The sequence below is a fragment of the Meles meles genome, chromosome 13 (genome assembly GCF_922984935.1).
Source record: "Meles meles chromosome 13, mMelMel3.1 paternal haplotype, whole genome shotgun sequence".
Taxonomy (NCBI): domain Eukaryota; kingdom Metazoa; phylum Chordata; class Mammalia; order Carnivora; family Mustelidae; genus Meles; species Meles meles.
In genome coordinates this window covers 53,576,131-53,597,340 of record NC_060078.1, presented here as the reverse complement: position 1 = coordinate 53,597,340, position 21,210 = coordinate 53,576,131, and positions in this window count along the sequence as shown.

Sequence of the window (21,210 nt, the reverse complement as noted above, 5' to 3'; positions counted from 1 at the left end):
CTTGTCTTGCCAGGAAGACTGGCAAGCCAGGGCAAGCCCATGGCCTGCAGCATCTGTGTCCAATTCACTCTCCTCAATAAGCAAACTTTCTTCTTACCCTGAGAATGGGGCAGATATCAGGCAGAACCACTTCATAAGCTCAGATCCAGCAGAGATCCATCTGGGATGCCACTGGCCATGCATGGCTTATGAAAAGGTTTTATGGCAAAAGAACTCCAGGCCTCCCATATTTCCCATAGCCCATGGCTGTCCAAACATCCCCCCTCAAACAGCCCCTCCCAGGCAGCCAGCACCCCAAGCAGCATCAGCGACTTGGGTCATGCAAACGCTATTTCAGATGGACCTGTCCAGGAATCCTGTTCCCATGGTGGGAACTGGAAGAGAGTTTAAAAACCTAACTTTGAAGTCATGAAAAATTACTCTTGACAGTTTTTGAATGAGCAGAGTTGTCTCTGGGAGCAGAGTTGGACCATTCATTCATCAAACAATGAGCTAAGGCTTTTTTCCTGGGGTGTCAAGATGTTTGTTTGGTTTGTTGTTCCCATTTGTTTTTGTTGGCTTCTGCACTCAAACAAGATTTGGTTTTGCACAGCAGATTCCCCAAATGGAAGAAATTTTAAGATGTTTATGATTTCATTGCTTAGTGCAGCCTTTCTTGACTAATTCTCATCACCTAGCGGCTAGGTAATCTACACAACACTAGCCTCATTTGAAGAATGAAAGCTGAAGACAAAACATGGCTGGTTCATTCTCAGAGGAGAAAGAGCAGTGGGCTCACAGAAATGACTGTTCTTTGCCAGTTTAAGCCAGGCTATAAAAACCTCCATCCCAGCAAAACGGAGCCACATGAACTTCTTGGCATAATGGATTAAGGATGAGTTTTTCTTGTTGCTTGGGACATTAAAGAAATCTCTTTTCTGACTTTTTCGCACATCTTCTTAAAATCAAGGACATTGTCTCTTGAGTGCTTAGCATTCAGTAGTAAAAATTCCCATTCTACAAAAGAGGAAACTGAGGCTCAGAGCTAGCCTAACAGCTAGTATGTGGCAGTGTGAGGACTCAAATACATGCCAGTGGCCAGCTCTCACTAATTTCTTTCCCTCTCCAAGTCTTGGAACCAAAGTAAAGGCTCTGAGCTCAGCCAATCCTAATCATGTCCCACAGGCTCTATAGCAACTTTTCCTGTTTTATCATTCTCTCACCAGCCTCAAACCCTCTCACCTATATTGGGTGGAAGGCTATAGCTCAGTGTTAGGGTGGTGGAGATACTTATAAGCAGTTGAGGGTCTGTTTCTACATACAGGCAAATATGCATGTATATTACCATTCACTGAGTACTACTAGCTAAAGGGCATCCTGTGACCTGGCATATAGAAGGTGTTCAATTAACGTTCAGTGAACAGAGGTCTGAATAAATTCACAATTTTTTAAAGATAATAATGAGTTTCTGCATTTATATCTTTGAGGGGAGTCCCAGGCACTGCTAACCAGCCCCACGACCCGTAGGAAATGTTCCCTCTGCCACCAACCCACTCATTTACAAATAAAAGGCTAATCTAAGGGGACTATTTGGCTCTTCTTATCCAAGCACCATGGGAATCTATAATGCTGGTTTGTGAATTTCTATACTCAGGAAGGGGCCCTCTGTGTCTGCTGGAGAGCTCTGCCATTCCTTAGCCATCCTGGGTGCCTGGTGAATACCTGCTGAGCAACCGCTATGCAAGCTGACTAAGACTGCAGGGTTAGCCAAGAGAGTGACATTTCCTAGAAACTGAGTTTCTGTCAAATGAATTCCATTTTTCTCCTGGTTTACATTATTCAAACTTCATTTTGCTTGGGCTGCCAGGAAATAACAGCTGCAAGATATAATAAAAGCGCACACTCAGAATATTAGCAATCAGAAGAAAAGTATACAGATTTCCACTTCCAGCAATACAGTGTCCTAGGAATCCTGAAACACTATGGCTACAGGAAAAAAAAAAGTTTAAAATGCTAAACAAAAGGGGGGTACCTCAGTGGCTCAGTCGATTAAGTGTCTGACTCTTAATTTTGGCTGAGGTCATGATCTCAGGGTTGTGAGATCGAACCTCATGTTGGGCTCCAGACTGGATACAGAGCCTGCTTAAGACTCTCTCTCTCTCTCTCTGTCTCTCTCTGCCCCTCCCTTCTCTATAAGTAAATAAATAAATAAAGTGTTAAACAAAATATAGAAAGCCCTCCTTTAAATAAGCAAACATGCTTCCAAGAAAATATGAGCATTTTACCTCCATGGGACCAAGGCTGAAGCGGACCAGAGCTAAGTGACCATCTACAGTGGGGTTATCTATGGAGATCTGCAGGTACCTCCAGTACAGTGAGGAGCCAGACCAGCCTGCAGAAAGCAAGGACACAAGGAGCCTATGCCCTGAGAAAAAACCAGACAAGAAGAAAAATCCACCCAGCAGTGACAGACAACAACAACAACAAAAAAAGTCCGTCATAGCTGTGGCTCTGGGTGAAACTAACAATAACAAAAATAACAATAAAATTTCCCAGAGATTTTTTAACTACAAATTTGACCACACACAGAAATTTGGGGCCACAAATTTTAGTATCTACACTACCCTGAAAAAAGACAAGGAAAATTTCATTTAAAATAAAAAGTTTCAGGGCACCTGGGTGGCTCAGTGGGTTAAAGCCTCTGCTTTTGGCTCAGGTCGTGATCCCAGGGTCCTGGAATTGAGCCCCGCATCGGGGTCCCTGCTCAGTGGGAAGCCTGCTTCCCCCTCTCTCTCTGCCTGCCTCTCTGCCTACTTGTCATCTCTGTCTGTCAAATAAATAAATAAAATCTTTAAAAAAATAAATAAATAAAATTTTTTAAAAAGTTTCAGCAAATGAATTCACAATCAAAAATTACTGTTACGCTGAAAAAATACATAAAATGGAAAAAAAAATTACATAAAAGGAAACAAGCCACCAAGTGTGAAAGTCAGCAGAAGCAACCAATAACAGAACCTGATTCATAAAGACCTCAGGTATTAGAATTATGAGATACACAACATAAAATAAGGATACGTTAGATGTTTTTAAGAAATAAAAGAATCAAAAACACAAAAACACATCTGAAAATAATCCAACTAAAACTTCTTGAAATTGGGGTGCCTGGGTGTCTCAGTGGGTTAAGCCTCTGCCTTTGGCTCAGGTCATGATCTCAGAGTCCTGGGCTCGAGCTCCACATCGGGCTCTCTCTCTGCCTTCTGGTCTGCCTGCTTGTGATTTCTCTCTCTGTCAAATAAATAAATAAAATCTTTTTTTTAATTAAATAAAAAAATAAAACTTCTTGAAATTAAAATATTAAAATTTAAATTTAAACTTCAATGAAAGGGTTAAACCACGGGTTAAAAGAAAAAAAAATCACAACTCAAGAACCAAATAGGTTTGAAGAAATTAAAGAGAACACAAAAACAAGACCAAATATATGAAAGAGGGTAAATTAACAAAAGGTTAGTGAGAAGGTCCCACAAACATCTAATTGGTATTCCAGAAGGCAGTAAAAGAGAATGTTGAGAATTTTCCCAAATTGATCCAATTCCAATCTCTTAGTCAGAAATTTCAATGAATTCAAAGCGGTGAACACTTTCTAGACCAAGAAAGGATGTTAAAAGTAGCCAGAAAGCAAAGATGGAATCCTTCAGAGGAATGAAAATTCAGCTGACCGAAGGCGTCTCAACAATGACAGGAGTCAGTAGACAGTGGAATAACATCTTCAAAGTGTTGAGAGAAAATAACTTTCAACCTTAAATTATGGGCTTAGAGAAACTATCTTTCCAGAATGAGAGTAAAGGTATTTTTAGGCAAATAAAAATTGAGAAAATTCACCAAAAGACCCTCACTGGAAGCGCTTCTTAAAGGACATACCCCAGAAGGAATATGCCCCAGAGGAACAGCTGAGCTACAAGAAGGGGGATGAAACACACGGCATACAGGTGAGTAACTAAATAATTCTGACCGCAGAGACGCTACTAATAATGTTAACAAGAAGGACTTCACTTTCCAAAAATACAGCAATACTCCACTCTGATATTTCTCTAAGTAATATTCCTTCTTAAAAGAGACCAAAGTGAAAACACAGCTTTAATAAATATTTTTACCCTTTCCCATTTCTTTCCTCAAGCCTCCCTGCCTTCGTTTTCTCCATCTTTGGGTACAGAAAGTTAAAAGCCGAATTGGCTAACTCTTACCTAAAGATAGAAGCGGTCATCAGAGTGTCAAACATCATAAAAAGATGAGCCAGGAAATCTTTGGTGGCCCAAGTAAGGGTACTTTGGGCGAACTGCAGTGATTGGAAGTGAGACTCAGTAAGGGGTGAGGGAGAAGTTAAGTAACAGGTGAGGTATGAAATGCGGGCTTGGTTCACCAGAGGACAAGGACAAGCACAGGAGACCAGGGGCACCTTGTGCATCTGCAAAAACCTCTTATAAGCCCCTCTCGAAGACTGGCGGTAATCCTTCCCAGAGTAAACCAGCATTCACTTAGCAGAAATTCCAGCTTCAGGAATGCATGAATTGGGGGCAATCCCAAACAACTAATATCCTTCTCTTTTAAGACTTATTGCTGCAAGGTTTATTTTAGACTGATACTTTGAGTGCTGACTCCATACCAGGCATAGAGTACTTTGGATTATTGTTTACTCCTCAAATGAACCTTATGAGGGGATTACTAGTTTATTCTCACAAGGAAACCAAAGCTTAAAGTTAAATGATTTGCCCAAGGTTGTGGAGTTAGTAGCGGATCAAGTCAGAACCTGAACCCAAGTTAGTCTGAGTGCAGAACTCATGCTCTCAATCACTGTACTTTTTTGCCTCCCTTAACTCTTTCCACTATAGGACCCTATTTACATTTTTTTAAAGTGCAGGCCTCCACATGATAATAAAGCAACTGTGTGCAGATATAGCCTTAACTTATATTACCATATATATGTATTTTACATAATATGTTAATGATGAAAATTAACTTATATATGTATGTCTCACTTGATTATTTTAACTTAACAGAAGGCAATGACTTAAGGTCTTTCATCAACTCGGTATCCACAGTCTGGGACATCCATATTTGAGAACACTCTATGTCTTATTCATCTTTGTCTTCTTCGTCTTTAGCACACGGCAGGTGCTTCAAAAATGTTTGTGGAATGAAGTTCTATGACTTTCTCGATAGCCTACAGACACTTGCATGCTTTTGGGTGAAGACTGCTTAGAGATTTAATAGGTTTAAGAAGTGTAGAGTATGCCAGTAAGGTAAGGATTAAAAACACAATAACAGCTTTCCAAAACATGGTCCGAAAAGCTCTGACAGCATTGGAAGAAATGGATTCACCTTCCAGTTCTGTCGTTAGCTACATAGCTCTATCAATTCTCTGCAGTGAAATGTCACATAAACATTTAGCAACAGTGGGCCTGATTTGTACCACTTGGCCGATTTCCATGGCATAAGTACTTCCACCACGGCTGATTTCTAGGTAACATGCCATTACTAGGTCCCTGACATCTGTACTGACACCACTTTGAACACAGAGTTGGCAAGAGACATGTAGTAGCCCATCATTTTCTGGTATTTCCACCCTTCACATACAAAGACACAACTCCAGAGGTTCAACTACAGTAAAATACAGTAAAATGACTGGTAAGTGATGAGTTGAGTATTTGTGACCTCTGTTTACTTACTTAATACATAACTCATTTCGTTATAATTAAGTTATGTTTATATAATTTTATTCTTTAAATGGTTGTGTTTGACAACCACGTTACAAAACTCCCGCAGATGTAACAAGACCCCTCCCGAGCCAGTGCCAACACAGCCCTGCTGCCCTAGATCTCATTTTTCTAATCTACAAAATTCGAGGAATCATCCAAAGGAAATGACTAAGGATTCTGCAAAGATTAAAACCACAGGAGTATTTACCACATTGATGTTTATAAAATCATAAACTATAAACAAATTAAGCCTCTAAAATAGAATTACTAATAACAACAAAGAAATATTCACCAAACACTTACCGTGTGCCTGGCGCCACAGTCCCTGCCTTGCTAGTCTCCAGTTAACAAACCCGTAAGTTGACCACCCATCCTTCTGGAAAACATCCTCCCTGTGGCAAGCTGAACATCCGGCCTAGTTGGCCTCTCTCCAGTAGACTGTTCCTACAAGGGAGCCTGTGCTCTTGGAAAGTAAGGTGTGCTTGCCTGTGCCTACTTACTTGTTACTGTGTGTACTGGAACTAACTACTATGTACTGCAAAGAAGCAAGTGCCATGAGAGAGATAGTCACTGTTTCTCTAAATCTCATTACAATGCTTCGGAAAGATGGCTCTAGGTGTGACGAAAACAACTCAAAAGATGGGGACAATCATAAATTGAAGGAACAGAGTACTCAGGGTACACACATATATTTAAAGAATTCCTTGCTGCTTATCTGAACTTTGAATTTAAATGTCCTGTGTTTCCCTGGAATTTCTACTGGTGACCCCTCTCCTTACCCTAAGCACCCGAACATCAACTTCACCCATAGCCAACTATTTTATACTTACAGTAACCTCTCTTTCCCTGTAGACCTCTGTCTGCCAACAGAAAGAAAAATCACTCCCCTCTTCTAGCCTGCAGTGCGGAGCTTCCCTGAGCAACTAGCTCAGTGGCAGAGAGAGGTCCACAATGTTCTTAGTACGTGGAGGCAGTGAAAAGGCAAGTCATAGTGCAGAAGACAACCCTCACTTACTTGACACTTTTGCACAGGACTAGCCTAGCTCTGAACGAGGGATGGGAAATTAAACAGAATTTCCTACAAGACCCCCCTGTGCTCTTCTAGCAGCTCATCTCATACATCCAAATCCTTTTGAGATCCCTATTCCTGGATTAAACAACCCATCTTCAACTGCAAATGAAGTCATGTATATATTCTTCAAATGAGTCCAAATTCCACTTAAACAGGAAAAAGCATTTCCCAGTCACGTCTGCCCCAAGTAAAAGGTGAGACATTGTCTAAAGGCGCTAGAGCACTGCACAGAACACATGTGTGTAAACTTTCCCCTTGTCTTAGGGACCATCTATTTGGATGACACATTTTGACACCCCCACAAAAGGTGGGGTGGCTGCTGCCGTGAGGAAATTGCCTATGATTAGGAGAAAACGTGAAAGAATAGGAATGCCTCTTTGGAGCACCTCACACACGGTAATAGCTGTCATGAAAATGACCCCAATTTTGCCTCTTCTCACTGGGGAATGAGAGAGGAATTTACTTCCTGGCCTTTTGAAGGGGTGTTAGTTGGTGTTAGTTTTGGATGTAGGGGATTTCTAACTTTCAGGGAAACCTATAGGTTTAGGCAGAGAAGGCATGTAGGCCCAGAGCTGGAAACCACATCTTGGATTTTGGTGACTGGGAGTTTAACAATGATACTATTTGAGAGTGGAAAGATTGGAGAGTCTCATAATAAGATCGCTAAAGTGAATGAGGGGCCTCATAGGTAGAATTTCTGTTGCCATTAAATAAGACACTGAAGAATAGTTAATGATGTAGAAGACATCTGATACATAATTAAGCGAACAGTTGCAAAACATGTGCAATAATTATTCACCAAAATGTGGACAGTGGTAATCTCTGAGTAATAGAATTACTCCTCACTAACATGCATTTACTTTTTTTTTAAATAATGAACATGAATTGCTTCGGGGGGAAAAAAAGTTATTCTATATATATTAAACACCTTTCAACACTTCAGAACCAGAACTTTTAATTGAGGTAACAAGCAAGGAACCAAAGATCTATTAAAATCAAACTATGGCAAGGAAATTCAGCAGGGCTTCAAGCCATTCTCTACATAATAGAAATAATATTTTTGAACCTTAGGATTTATAGACTCCCCATGAAGCCAATGAGGGTATATGTGAGTACAAAGATCACAATGATAACACAGCCAACAGTCAGCATTCCCAAAACTCTTCCTTATTCTGTACCAGGCATCAGGCTAAACACTGAATTACCTCACTTAGACTCCTAGCAATCATACAAAGTAGATACTATCATTATTCCCAGTTCTCAAGCTTCAAGATGTAAAGTGCCTTGCCTAAGGACCCACAGAGAGCAGATGATCCTGACCCCTTGCCCTGTGTACGAGCAAATGAGTACTCACCTCACTCTCCAAGTGACACTCCTCTGGCATCTCTAACAAATACTGTCACTCAGCCATTTAGGCCAGCATTCTGACCTGTCAATCAAGATCTATTTTGATTATCAGAAAAAAGGAACTTTAAAGGCACAGAGAATGTGTGTCCTCTCTTCAGGAGTTCTGGGGGTAAGGCTAATGCAGGTCTATAGTCCTGTGCACTAAAACGAATGCCAGCAAGCACCAAAAAGAGGCAGAGTCTGATCAGCCAGCTGGTTATTCGAAAAACAGCCAGTCGGCTAAAGAACTTAATCCTACTGCTTTTTTACATGTTCTAATTGGTTACTTGACTTCAGTTCCCCCTTCTACTCCCTACTTCTATTCCTGCACCAGTCCTCCCCCCACAGGGAGGAAGAAGATCAAGGTGGGGATATAATAAACAGTCTACACAACAGGGCAAGGAATGCAGACTAACAATGCAGACAACAAACCATCTTTTGATGTCTGTTTTCATTTTGTTTTTCTCCCTGAACTGATACTCTGTCTTGTTCATTAAGTCAAGCCTGTTTGGATATCTTGTCTTTGAAAGCTCTGGCAACATAGAAATACAGTGGCCCTCTACTCCTCAGTTCTGCAAGATCTCTTCCCCATTGCCTACACCAGAGGAATACAATCTTGACCTCTAAATCTATAGGTATTTACCATCAAGACTATCAAATATGCTACTTGTGAGACCTTTAACTCGTGAAATGATCCCAACAGCCCAGATCTCACTAGCAACATGGCAGTAAGGACTATTTAGAAAGAGCATAAATAAGCCAAAGGTATGAGGAAGAGGGTGCCTTTCCCACACAGGGCTCCTTGGCCTTAATCAGGGAAAGGGTGTGTGTTTCAGGAGTCCAGCTTAAAGGGAGTAAGAAAACCCAAGGCTTCATTCCATAATTCTTACTCGCTACTAAAGCCATGAGGCCAGGATGTGTGTTTAAAGCCTGTTTAATTCAAAGACCTGTTATCTTTACTTGACCTTATTTCCTGTCATTGGCAAGAATCAAGCTGCTTCTATTCCCCCTAATAGCCATATAGTATAACTCTTGCTGGGAACAACCGCTGTGTGTACCTTCCTTTGTGGCAGGCCGCAATCTTGGGAAGTAATATGTCTGTTTTGAAAAGAGTCATTTACAGCCTGCTGTTTGACCTAAGGGATCCAGAAGCCCACCCTTTTCTGGCCTCATACACTGTATTTCCTTCCTGGGTTTTTCGCAGGTTTAATGCAGCACAGGTGGTGGTGTGTTTCCAAACCAGGTGTCTGAGGCTAAGGACATTTGCTAAAGTATTCGGCTTGTATCCTTCTTTTTGGCTTGAAATTTAGCACTATGAACTGCTGAGACTTGGGGATGGCTTGACTTGACTTTTTTTTTTATTATTACATTTGACTGTCTTTTACTCGGTTTTTCCTCCCTGCTGTTTACCACTCCCTGGAGAAGCTGTAAAATCCTTGCAGTTTACTTACCCACACTTCTCAATGTAGTGTCGATGCCACACACACAAACTGACAACTCTCCAGCTGATTGGGTAGAGGGCTGGGGCTGCAACTACTTAACATTTTTTAAATTTTTTATTTATTTGTGTGAGAGAGAAAGAGTGCGCACAAGCAGGAGGAGCAGCAGGCAGAGGGAGAAGCAGACTCCCCGCTGGGCAAGGAGCCTGATGCCTGACTCAATCCTAGGACCCTGGGATCATGACCTGAGCCGAAGGCAGATGCTTAACCAACTGAGCCTTCAGGCGTCCCACTGCTTCTTCATTTTAAACATGAATGCATCAGAGTCCAGAGATAGTAAGGGACACCCTCACTCTACCCAACCCCCATCCATCCACCCCTTTGCTCTCTCCCCATACCTCTACAGTGTCATGTAGTTGTATAACAGGGAAGGTAGCGGATATGACAGACACGGAAGGTAGCAGATATGACAGGGAAAGTAGTTGATAGGACAAGGAAAGCTTAAACCCTGTCTGGTTCTTTTGACCTCGCAATGGTTGTGTCTGTATAATAGAAAACCTTTTACTTCACAGTGTTAGGAAGATCAAATAGAGCTGTGTTCATATTATAAGCAGTACATATTTACATATTATGTGATATAAATAAAATTTTGTATCTGTTTATTTGCTTGCTTTGTGTCTGTGTTCCTCACTACACTCTAAGCTTCACATGGAAGAAAATCAGGTAGATGGGAACCTAGCATCTTAAACACAGTAAGAGCTCAAAAATTCTGTTTAAAAAAAAAAAAAAAGGAAATAGGGGCACCTGGGTGGCTCAGTGGGTTAAAGCCTCTGCCTTCGGCTCAGGTCATGATCCCAGGGTCCTGGGATCAAGCCCCGCATCAGGTTCTCTGCTCAGCGGGGAGCCTGCTTCCCCCTCTCTCTCTCTGCCTACTGTGATCTCTGTCTGTCAACAAATAAATGAATAATATATTTTATAAATAAATAAATAAAGGCTCTGCCTTCGGCTCAGTTCATGATCTCAGGGTCCTGGGATCAAGCCCCACAATCGGGCTCTCTGCTCAGCAGGGAACCTGATTCCCCAGCCCCCCTCTCTCTCTGCCTGTCTCTCTGCCTACCTGTGATCTCTCTCTGTCAAATAAAATAAGTAAATCTTTTTTTTTTAAAGTAAATAACCAATTTATAGATGCTAAACAGCATCATGGGGATGAAATAATCAAAATCCAGGCTGCAGAAAATCCTACAGGACAAACATAAGTTTCTTCCACAAATAGATTTTTTTCAAGATTTTATTTTTTTGAGAGAGAGAGCATGCACATATGCACAAGAGGGGTGGGTATGGCAGAGAAGCAGACTCCCCACTAAGCAGGGACCCTGACTTAGGACTTGATCCCAGGACCCTGGGATTATGACCTGAGCCAAAGGCAGATGCTTGATCGACTAACCCATCCAGGCACCCCCAACAAATACATTCCAAGACAAAAAAGAAAAAAAATTGGGGGAAGAAGCAAGATGGTGGAGAAGTAAGAAACTGAAATTTTATCAGGTCCCAGGAGTTCAGCTAGATAGTTACCAAACCATTCTGAACACCTACAAACTCAACAGGAGATAGAAGAGAAAAAGAGCAGCAAATCTAGGAAAAGAAAATTGACCACTTCCCGGAAGGTAGGATGTGCGAAGTGAATCCAAATCGGCAGGAAGATAGACCGTGGGGGGGAGGGGCCAGCTCCCAGCAAGTGAGAAAGCAGCAGAGCACAAAATCAGAACTTCTAGAAGTCTACTCCACTGAGGGACAACACTCCAGAAGCTAAGCAGGGGGTAGAGCCCTCACGGGGACAGTGTGGTCTCAGGACCTGTGGAGTCACAGAAAGACTGGGGGTATCTGAGTGTGGCAGAGTTGCCAGGTATTGATGCAGGGAAGCTGGCTGCAGAGACGGAACTGAGCAGTGGGCTCTCAGCTCGGGTTACCTTAAACCGTGATCTGAGGCACAGTCAGACCACTGCTATTCGAGCAGGGACCCCACAAGTGGCAGATCCGGAGAGACTCACCCTCCTTCCTCCTCCAGATGGAGTGGCATAGGAGCATGCTGCAGGAATCTACAGGGTTTCAAAACTCCAAACGGGGCCGTGCACCCAAGACAGAAATGCTCAGTCATAGGGTAGGCGAGCACAGAGTGCAGCCAGAGACAAGGGAGATGGGAGGGACTGACTGCTTTTTCTCTGAGGGCACATTGAGGAGTGGGGCCCTGAGCTCTCAGCTCCTATGGGGCCAGAGATTGGGAGGCCACCATTTTCATTCCTGTTCTCCAAGCTGTACAGAAAGCGTTCAGGGAACAAAAGCTTCCAAGAGCGAACGAGAGCAGATTACTTAGCCTGGCCCAGGGCAAAGGTGGTGTAAATCCACCTTGGGCAAAGACATTTGACAATCACTGCCACAGGACCCTCCCCCAGAAGATCAGCAAAAACATCCAGCCAAGACCAAGTTCATCAATCAAGGAGAACTGTGGAACTCCAGAGCTCGGGGAAAGCAACACATAGAATTCATGGTTTTTTTCCCATGATTGCTTAGTCTTTCAAAGTTAAATTTTTTTAATTTTAGTTTTATCTTATTCTATTTTTTTAATTTTTCCTCTTTCCTTTTTTAACTTTTTAGATTTCATCTTATCAATACCTTTTTAAAAATCTTTTTAAATTTTCATTGTTATAGTCATATTCTATCCCTTCATTGAATTTAGCCTTATTTATTGTATACATATAAGTTTTTCTTTTTTTAAAATTTTGGGGTACAGTTTCTTCTAATAGATCAAAATATACCCTAAATCCAGTGCATGGCTTTGTTGTAGTCTCCAGTCAGATCACATACTTTCCTCTTCTTTTTTCAACCAACTTATCTTATCAACTCCTTTTTTAGAATCTTTTTTAATTTTCATCTTTACAGTCATATTCCACCCCTTCATACCCTTATTTTTGTGTGTATATACATAAGTTTTTCTTTCTTTAAAATTTTGGGAGGTCATTTCTTCTCAAAAACCAGAATACACCCAAAATCAAGTGTGTGGTTGTGTTCTATTCACCAGTCTAATGTATTTACTTTTTAATTTTTTGTTTTATTTTATCTTTTTATTTTTCCCTCTTTCTTCTCCCCCCGGTTTTGGGTCTCTTCTGATTTGGTTAGCATATATTTTTCTGGGGTCTTTGCCACCCTTTTAATATCTTGTTCCCTCATTCATCTACTCTTATTTGGATAAAATAACAAGGTGGAAAAACTCACCACAAAAAAAAGAACAAGAGGCAGTACTGATGGCTAGGGACCTAAGCAATATGGACATTAGTAATACATCAGAACTAGAGTTCAGAATGACAATTATCAAGGTGCTAGCTAGGCTCAAAAAAAGCATGGAAGATATTGGAGAATCCCTTTCTGGAGAAATAAAAGAACTAAAATCTAACCAAGCTGAAATCAAAAAAGTTACTAATGAGGTGCAATAAAAAATGGAGGCTCTTATTGCTAGGATAAATGAGGCAGAAGAGAGAATTAGTGATATAAAAGACCCAATGACAGAGAATAAAGAAGCTGAGCAAAAGAGACAAACAACTACTGGACCACAAGGGGAGAATTCAAAAGATAAGTAATACCATAAGACAAAACAATATTAGAATAATTGGGATCCCAGAAGAAGAAGAAAGAGAGAGAGGGGCAGAAGGTATATAGGAGCAAATTATAGTAGAGAATTTCCCTAATATGGCAAAGGGAATAAGCATCAAAATCCAGGAGGCACAGAATTCCCCTCAAAATCAATAAAAAATAGGTCAATACCCCATCATCTAATAGTAAAACTTCCAAGTCTCAGTGACAAAGAGAAAATCCTGAAAGCAGCTCAGGACAAGAGGTCTGTAACATACAATGGTAGAAATATTAGGTTGGCAGCAGACTTATCCACAGAGACCTGGCAGGACAGAAAGGACTGGCATGATATATTCAGAGCACTAAACGAGAAAAACATGCAGCCAAGAATACTATATCCAGCTAGACTGTCACTGAAAATAGAAGGAAAGATAAAAAGCATCCAGGACAAACAAAAATTAAAAGAACAAACCCCAAACACCAAACCAGCCCTATAGGAAATACTGAAAGGGGTTTTCTAAGCAAAGAGAGAGCCTAAAAGTAACAGACCAGAAAGGAACAGAGACAATATGTAGTAACAGTCACCTTAGAGGCAATATAATGGCACTAAATTAATATCTTCCAATAGTTACCCTGAATGTAAATGGGCTAAATGTCCCCAATCAAAAGACACAGGTATCAGAATGGATAAAAAAACAAGATTCATCAATATGCTGTCTACAAGAAACTCATTTTAGACCCAAAGACACCTCCAGATTTAAAGTGAGGAGGTGGAAAAGAATTTACCATGCTAATGATGGCCATCAAAAGAAAGCTGGGTGGCAATCCTTATATCAGATTAATTAGATTTTAAGTCAAAGACTATAAGAAGAGATGAGGAAGGACACTATATCATACTTAAAGTGTCTGTTTACAGGAAGATCTAACAATTTTAAATATCTATGCCCCTAACATGGGAGCAGCCAACTATATAAACCAATTAATAACAAAATAAAAAAAAATACAATCGACAATAATATAATATAGTAGGGGACTTTAACATCCTCCTCACTGAAATGGACAGATCATCTAAGCAAAAGATCAACAAGGAGATAAAGGCTTTAAATGACACACTGGACCAGATGGAAATCACAGATACATTCAGAACATTCCATCCCAAAACAACAGGATACACATTCTTCTCAAGTGCACATGGAACATTCTCCAGAATAGATCATATCCTGGGTCACGAAATAGATCTCAACCAGTACCAAAAGATTGGGATCATTCCCTGCATATTTTCAGACCACATTGCTCTGAAACTAGAACTCAATCACAAGAGGAAAGTTGGAAAGAATCTAAATACATGGAAGTTAAGAGCATCCTATTAAAGAATGAATGGATCAATCAGGAGGCTAAAGAGCATCCTACTAAAGAATGAATGGATCAGTCAGGAAATTAAAGAAGAATTTCAAAGATTTCACGGAAACAAATGAAAATGAAAACACAACTGTTCAAAGTCTTTGGGACACAGCAAAGGCGGTCCTGAGAGAAAAGGATATAGCAATACAAGCCTTTCTCAAGAAACAAGAAAGGTCTCAAGTATACAACCCAATCCTACACCTAAAGGAGCTGAAGAAAGAACAGCAAAGAAAGCCTAAACCCAGCAGGAGAAGAGAAACCATAAAGATCAGAGCAGAAATCAATGAAATAGAAACCAAAAGAACAGCAAAACAAATCAACAAAACTAGGAGCTTGTTCTTTGAAAGAATTAATAAGATTGATAAACCCCTGGCCAGACTTACCAAAAAGAAAAGAGAAAGGACCCAAGTTTATAAAATCATGAATGAAAGAGGAGAGATCACAACCAACACCAAAGAAATACAAACAATTATAAGAACATATTATGAGCAACTATACAGCAGCAAATTTGACAATCTGGAAGAAATGGATACATTCCTAGAGACATTTAAACTACCCAAACTGAATCAGGAAGAAATAGAAAACCTGAACAGACCCATAACCAGTAAGGAGATTGAAGCAGTCATCAAAAATCTCCCAAAAATAAGAGCCCAGGGCCAGATGGCTTCCCAGGGGAATTCTACCAAACATTTAAAGAAGAATTAATACTGATTCTCCTGAAACTTCCAAAAAATAGAAGTGGAAGGAAAACTTCCAAACTCATTTTATGAGGCCAGCATTACATCGATCCCAAAACCAGACAAAGACCCCATCAAGAAGAATAACAGACCAATATCCTTGATGAACACAGATGCAAAAATTCTCACCAAAATACTAGCCAACAGGATCCAACAGAACATTAAAAGGATTATTCACCACAACCAAATGAGATTTATTCCTGGGCTGCAAGGTTGGTTCAATATCCGCAAATTAATCAATGTGATATAATACATTCAGAAAAGAAAGAACAAGAACCATATGATACTCTCAATAGATGCTTAAAAAAGCATCTGATAATGTACAGCATCCTTCCTTGATCAAAACTCTTCAAAGTGTAGGGATAAAGGGTACATACCTCAATATCATCAAAGCCTTCTATGAAAAACCCACAGCGAATATCATTCTCAATGGGGAAAAACTGAGAGCTTTCCCTCTAAGGTCAGGAACATGGCAGGGATGTCCACTATCACCACTGCTACTCAGCATAGTACTAGAAGTCCTAACCTTAGCAATCAGACAACAAAAAGAAATTAAAGGCATCCAATTGGCAAAGAAGTTGTCAAACTCTCACTCTTTGCAGATGATGTGATACTTTATGTGGAAAACTCCAAAGACTCCACTCCAAAACTCCTAGAACTCATAAAGGAATTCAGTAAAGTGTCAGGATATAAAATCAATGCACAGAAATCAGTTGCATTTCTATACACCAACAGCAAGACAAAAGAAAGAGAAATTAAGGAGTCAATCCCATTTACAATTGCACCCAAAACTCTAAGATACCTAGGAATAAGCCTAACCAAAGAGGCAAAGAATCTGTACTCAGAAAACTATAAAGTACTTATGAAAGAAATTGAGGAAGACACAAAGAAATAGAAAAACATTCCATGCTCGTGGATTGGAAGAACAAATATTGTGAAAATGTTTATACTACCTAAGGCAATCTACACATTTAATGCAATCCTTATCAAAATATCATCAATTTTTTCAAAGAAATGGAAAAAATAATACTAAAGTTTATATGGAACCAGAAAAGAACTTGAATAGCCACAGGAATATTGAAAAAGAAAAGCAAAGTTGGTGGCATCACAATTCCAGACTTCAAGCTCTATTACAAAGCTGTAATCATCAAGAAAGTATGGTACTGGTACAAAAACACACATAGATCAATGGAACAGAAAAACAGACTCATGAAAGACCTCAATGTGAGACAGAAATCTATCAAAATCCTTGAGGAGAACACAGGCAGCAACCTTCTGACCGCAGCTGCAGCAACTTCTTCCTAGAAACATTACCAAAGGCAAGGGAAGCACAGGTAAAAATTAAATATTGGGACTTCAAGATCAAAAGCTTTTGCACAGCAAAGGAAACAGTTAACAAAACCAAAAGACAACTGACAGAATGGGAAAAGATATTTGCAAATGACATATCAGATAAAGGTCTAGTATCCAAAATCTATAATGAATTTACCCAACTCAACATCCAAAGAACAAATAATCCAATCAAGAAATGGGCAGAAGACATGAACAGACATTTCAGCAAAGAAAACATCCAAATGGTCAACAGACGCATGAAAAAGGTGCTCAACATCACTCGGCATCAGGGAAATACAAATCAAAACCGCAGTGAGATACCACTTCACACCAGTCAGAATGGCTAAAACTAACAAGTCAGGAAACAACAGAGGTTGGCGAGGATGTGGAGAAAGGGGAACCCTCCTACACTGTTGGTGGGAATGCAAGCTGGTGCAACCACTCTGGAAAACAGCATGGAGGTTCCTCAAAAAGTTGAAAATAGAGCTACCCTATGACCCAGCAATCACACTACTGGGTATTTACCCTAAAGATACAAATGTAGTGATCCAAAGGGGCATGTGCACCTGAATGTTTATAGAAGCAATGTCCACAGTAGCCAAACTATGGAAAGAACCTAGATGCCCATCAACAGATGAATGGATAAATAAGATGGGGCATATATACACACACACACACACACACACACACACACACACACACACACACACAATGGAATACTATGCAGCCATCAAAAGAAGCAAAATCTTGCCATTTGCAATGACCTGGAAAGTCAAAACTCATTTAATCCTCCTACTTAAAGTGAACCTTATCTAAACAAGATTTAAAAGTTTGTAGTAGGGGCACCTGGTGGCTCAGTCAGCTAAGCGTTTGCTTTCAGCTCAGGAATGATGTTGGGGTTCTGTGATCAAGCCCTGCATCAGGCTCCCTGCTCAGCAGAGAGTCTGCCTCTTGGTCTCCCTCTACCTCTCCCCTCCCCTTCCCACCTCTCTCCACCCTGTCTCACTACCCCAGCATGTGCTCTATCTCTCTCTCAAATAAATAAACTTAATATTTTCAAAAGTTTGTAGTAAATAGTGACATAATAAAGAGTGGCAAAAAATAATGGAAATTTATCTTTTAAAAATGAAACTAAATAGGGCGCCTGGGTGGCTCAGTGGGTTAAGCCGCTGCCTTCGGCTCAGGTCATGATCTCGGGGTCCTGGGATCAAGTCCCACATAGGGCTCTCTGCTCAGCAGGGAGCCTGCTTCCCTCTCTCTCTCTCTCTCTCTGCCTGCCTCTCTATCTACTTGTGATCTGTCTCTGTCAAATAAATGTTTAAAAAAAAAAAAAGAGTTGTTTAAATTAAAAAAAAAATGAAACTAAATAAAAATAAGCTTATTGTACCTTATATTAAACCACATTTGGAAGATAATAATAAATGTGCTCTAATTCATACAACAACAAATGACTAAATTTTGAGAGTTTTAGGGAAATTCTTCTGAGATTATATAATACCATAATAGTAATATCTTTCAGTTCACATTTTATTTTGTGGCATGATCATAAAAATAGTCATTCTCACAAAAATATTAGAGGGCTCCGTGCATTTTCTGAAATCTTTTTATTTTTTTTTATTTTTAATTTTTTTTAGATTTTATTTATTTATTTGACAGAGATCACAAGTAGACAGAGAGGCAGGCAGAGAGAGCGAGAAGGAAGCAGGCTCCCTGCTGAGCGGAGAGCCCGATGCGGGACTCGATCCCAGGACCCTGAGATCATGACCTGAGCCGAAGGCAGCGGCTCAACCCACTGAGCCACCCAGGCGCCCTGAAGTCTTTTTAAATATCTCATTCAAATCATTTTCTTTTGAATCATCCTATCAATTTTCTCTCCTCCAATTAACAATTGAACAAATTCTGCCAAATTCATATTTCTTAATGACTTTGCCTGAAACCAAAGGAATTCTTTCAACATCACCCTTCAGAATACTTCATGATGTCCTGCATCTTTGCAAGATTTATTTACAGTTTCAGTTTGGCTAGATGCTGATATTGGGTAGGGAGGAGGGGGAAAGAGGTATTCAAAGTTTGTATTAATTTTATAAATTGTTAGTTATTCGAGAATTCTGCTCCCCTGTGCAATCTGCTAATTGTTGGGACTAATACTGGATTGCTCATGACCTACTCCTGTAACTGCAAGTTTCACATAAATCATGCACAGCCGGGCACTACTGAAAAGCCTTATTAGAACTGACATTTGAATGTTTCAATCCAAAGTGGTTCAGGCCTAATTATTTTTCCAATTCCCCCAAATCTCTATTTCTTATTTATTTTATGGATGTAGATGAAACGACATCCTCTTAAACCCATTCAGAAGGACAAAGATGCGAAGAGCACCAAGGACTACCAAAGGCAACACTATGAAGTTATATATGTACCTTGGCCTTTTATAGCTCAGTGTTAACCAAAATTCACTCCTGCCGCTTAACCAGAGAATTCCTTTCAATTCAATCTATGCAAATAAATAGTTCAGCTCTAGTATACAATGTAAAATAGGGAATGTCACCACAAGGGGCAAAATATCTCTGTATTGTTGCCTTACCCCCTAATGTAAACATAATCTTGACTGATTATTTTAAATAATGTCATAACGTAAAAAAAATCTGAGCAGTATAGGACAGAGATCAGGGAAAAGACATAAATATGAAAGATCTTACTTCCTAAACCACATAAAACCTTGCAAAGATAAACAGCACATAGCAACTGACTTTATATCCATGAATGTGCAAATCTTCCTACAGCAGTGTTGACCAAACTTGCCTGAGCACAAGAGATTAGGTTTGAGGCCTGTTAAGGTAGACTCTCAGTCTCCTACCACGGGGATTCTCATCAGTAGGATGGGATCAGTAGAATCCTCTACTCTACTAGGAGTAGAGCCCAGGAATGAATACATTTTAACAAGCATCCCAAGAATCCTTAGGTTCACATATGTTTAAAAACCACTGACTTGGTCTAATTGCAACTTTAAAAGTGAGGGTGGCTGAACCATGAACACAGGGCCTACAGCTGATCTCTGGAGTCAAAATGGAAAGTAAACTGAAAGAGGCTTTGGCAGCAGGCAGATGTTAGTTTGGATCTTGGCTTTGTCCTTTACTTGCTCAAAGCCCTTGAACAAATAGCTCACATTACTAAGCTTCTTTATCCTTATATGCAAAATGGGTGTAGCATTGACCCACAAGATTGCTATAGAACTAAATAAGGTAAATGAGAGAATTCAGCACAATATAGGACAGATAATAGTCAGTGTGTTCAATTAACTTCCTTTTTCTTCTATTTCGCTGGAAAATGGGCCCAATAGAAAATATTATAGAGCAATACCAGCTCGGAGTGTTGGCATGCTTTTTACAGGTCAGGTGCACACTGCCATTATCCTTTTCTGCCAGTACCCCCACCCTCAAATGCTGCTTCCCATTCATTCCCCACTCCACAATCAAGCAGGACTTCCTCGGGTGAAATGAGACACAACCCAGCTGTGTTGTGTCAGTGGAGCCACCTGGTGACAGGTATGAAGAACTGGTTTTCTCTTCCTTCCCCACAGGGACTCATCCCCAAGCTGTACTCCCCACATTTATTCTGTCACCGCTTTCATCTTCCATTACTAGCATCAACCATCACTTTCACATGAAACCTCTAGTTTTCCTTTCCCTTCTTTTGCTCAGAAACTTCAGAAAACTCTTCCTTTTACCTGCCCCCAACCCTCTCCACCTGTGCTCCATCTGGGTGCCAAAACCAAGCTTAATTGAGGCTGATGAACAGAAGGGCAGCTCTAGGAGCTTCTCCACCTGAAGTACAGAACAGAAGGGCCATCTGCTCAAAAGTGAATTTGGAATAAAAACATTGCTATCAACCTGGCAAGTTCTTAAAAGTGCCCAGTAGTTCTCCTCAGGAGCACTCCAGAAACTTGTGCCTCTTTTTTAACCTTTGAGAGAAACTTTCTCACGAATACCAACACTCATGATCAATCACATGCAATTTCTCTTTTCCTCTTTCTGTTGTTGCTCCTGGAGTTGAGAAACCCTTGTCCGGACTCATCTGGAATCGCTGAGGCCTGCAAATGTGAAGGCAGTGATCTTCCCCCCCTACTCTGAATCGCTTCTTGGCACTCATTCTGGTGCACTTTTCACAGGGGAATGGGGAAAACCTTGAGGTTACTGGGGGTTTCTCCCCTCTTTTGTCTCTCTCTCTCTCTCCTCCCCATCCCTTGCTTTTCCCACTTCCCAATTCAACACCATCAGACCTGGATTCAAATTCTGACAGTGTGATTTACGAGGTGTGTGACATGGAGTATACTTCCCTTCTGGGCCTCAGTGTTCTCATCTTTAAAACGGGAGTAGGGACAGTACCAATTTCATAAGGTCATACTGAAAATGAAATGCATTAATAAATTCAGAACAGTGTGTGTGTGTGTGTGTGTGTGTGTGCCCGCGCGTGCGAACAAGCAAATG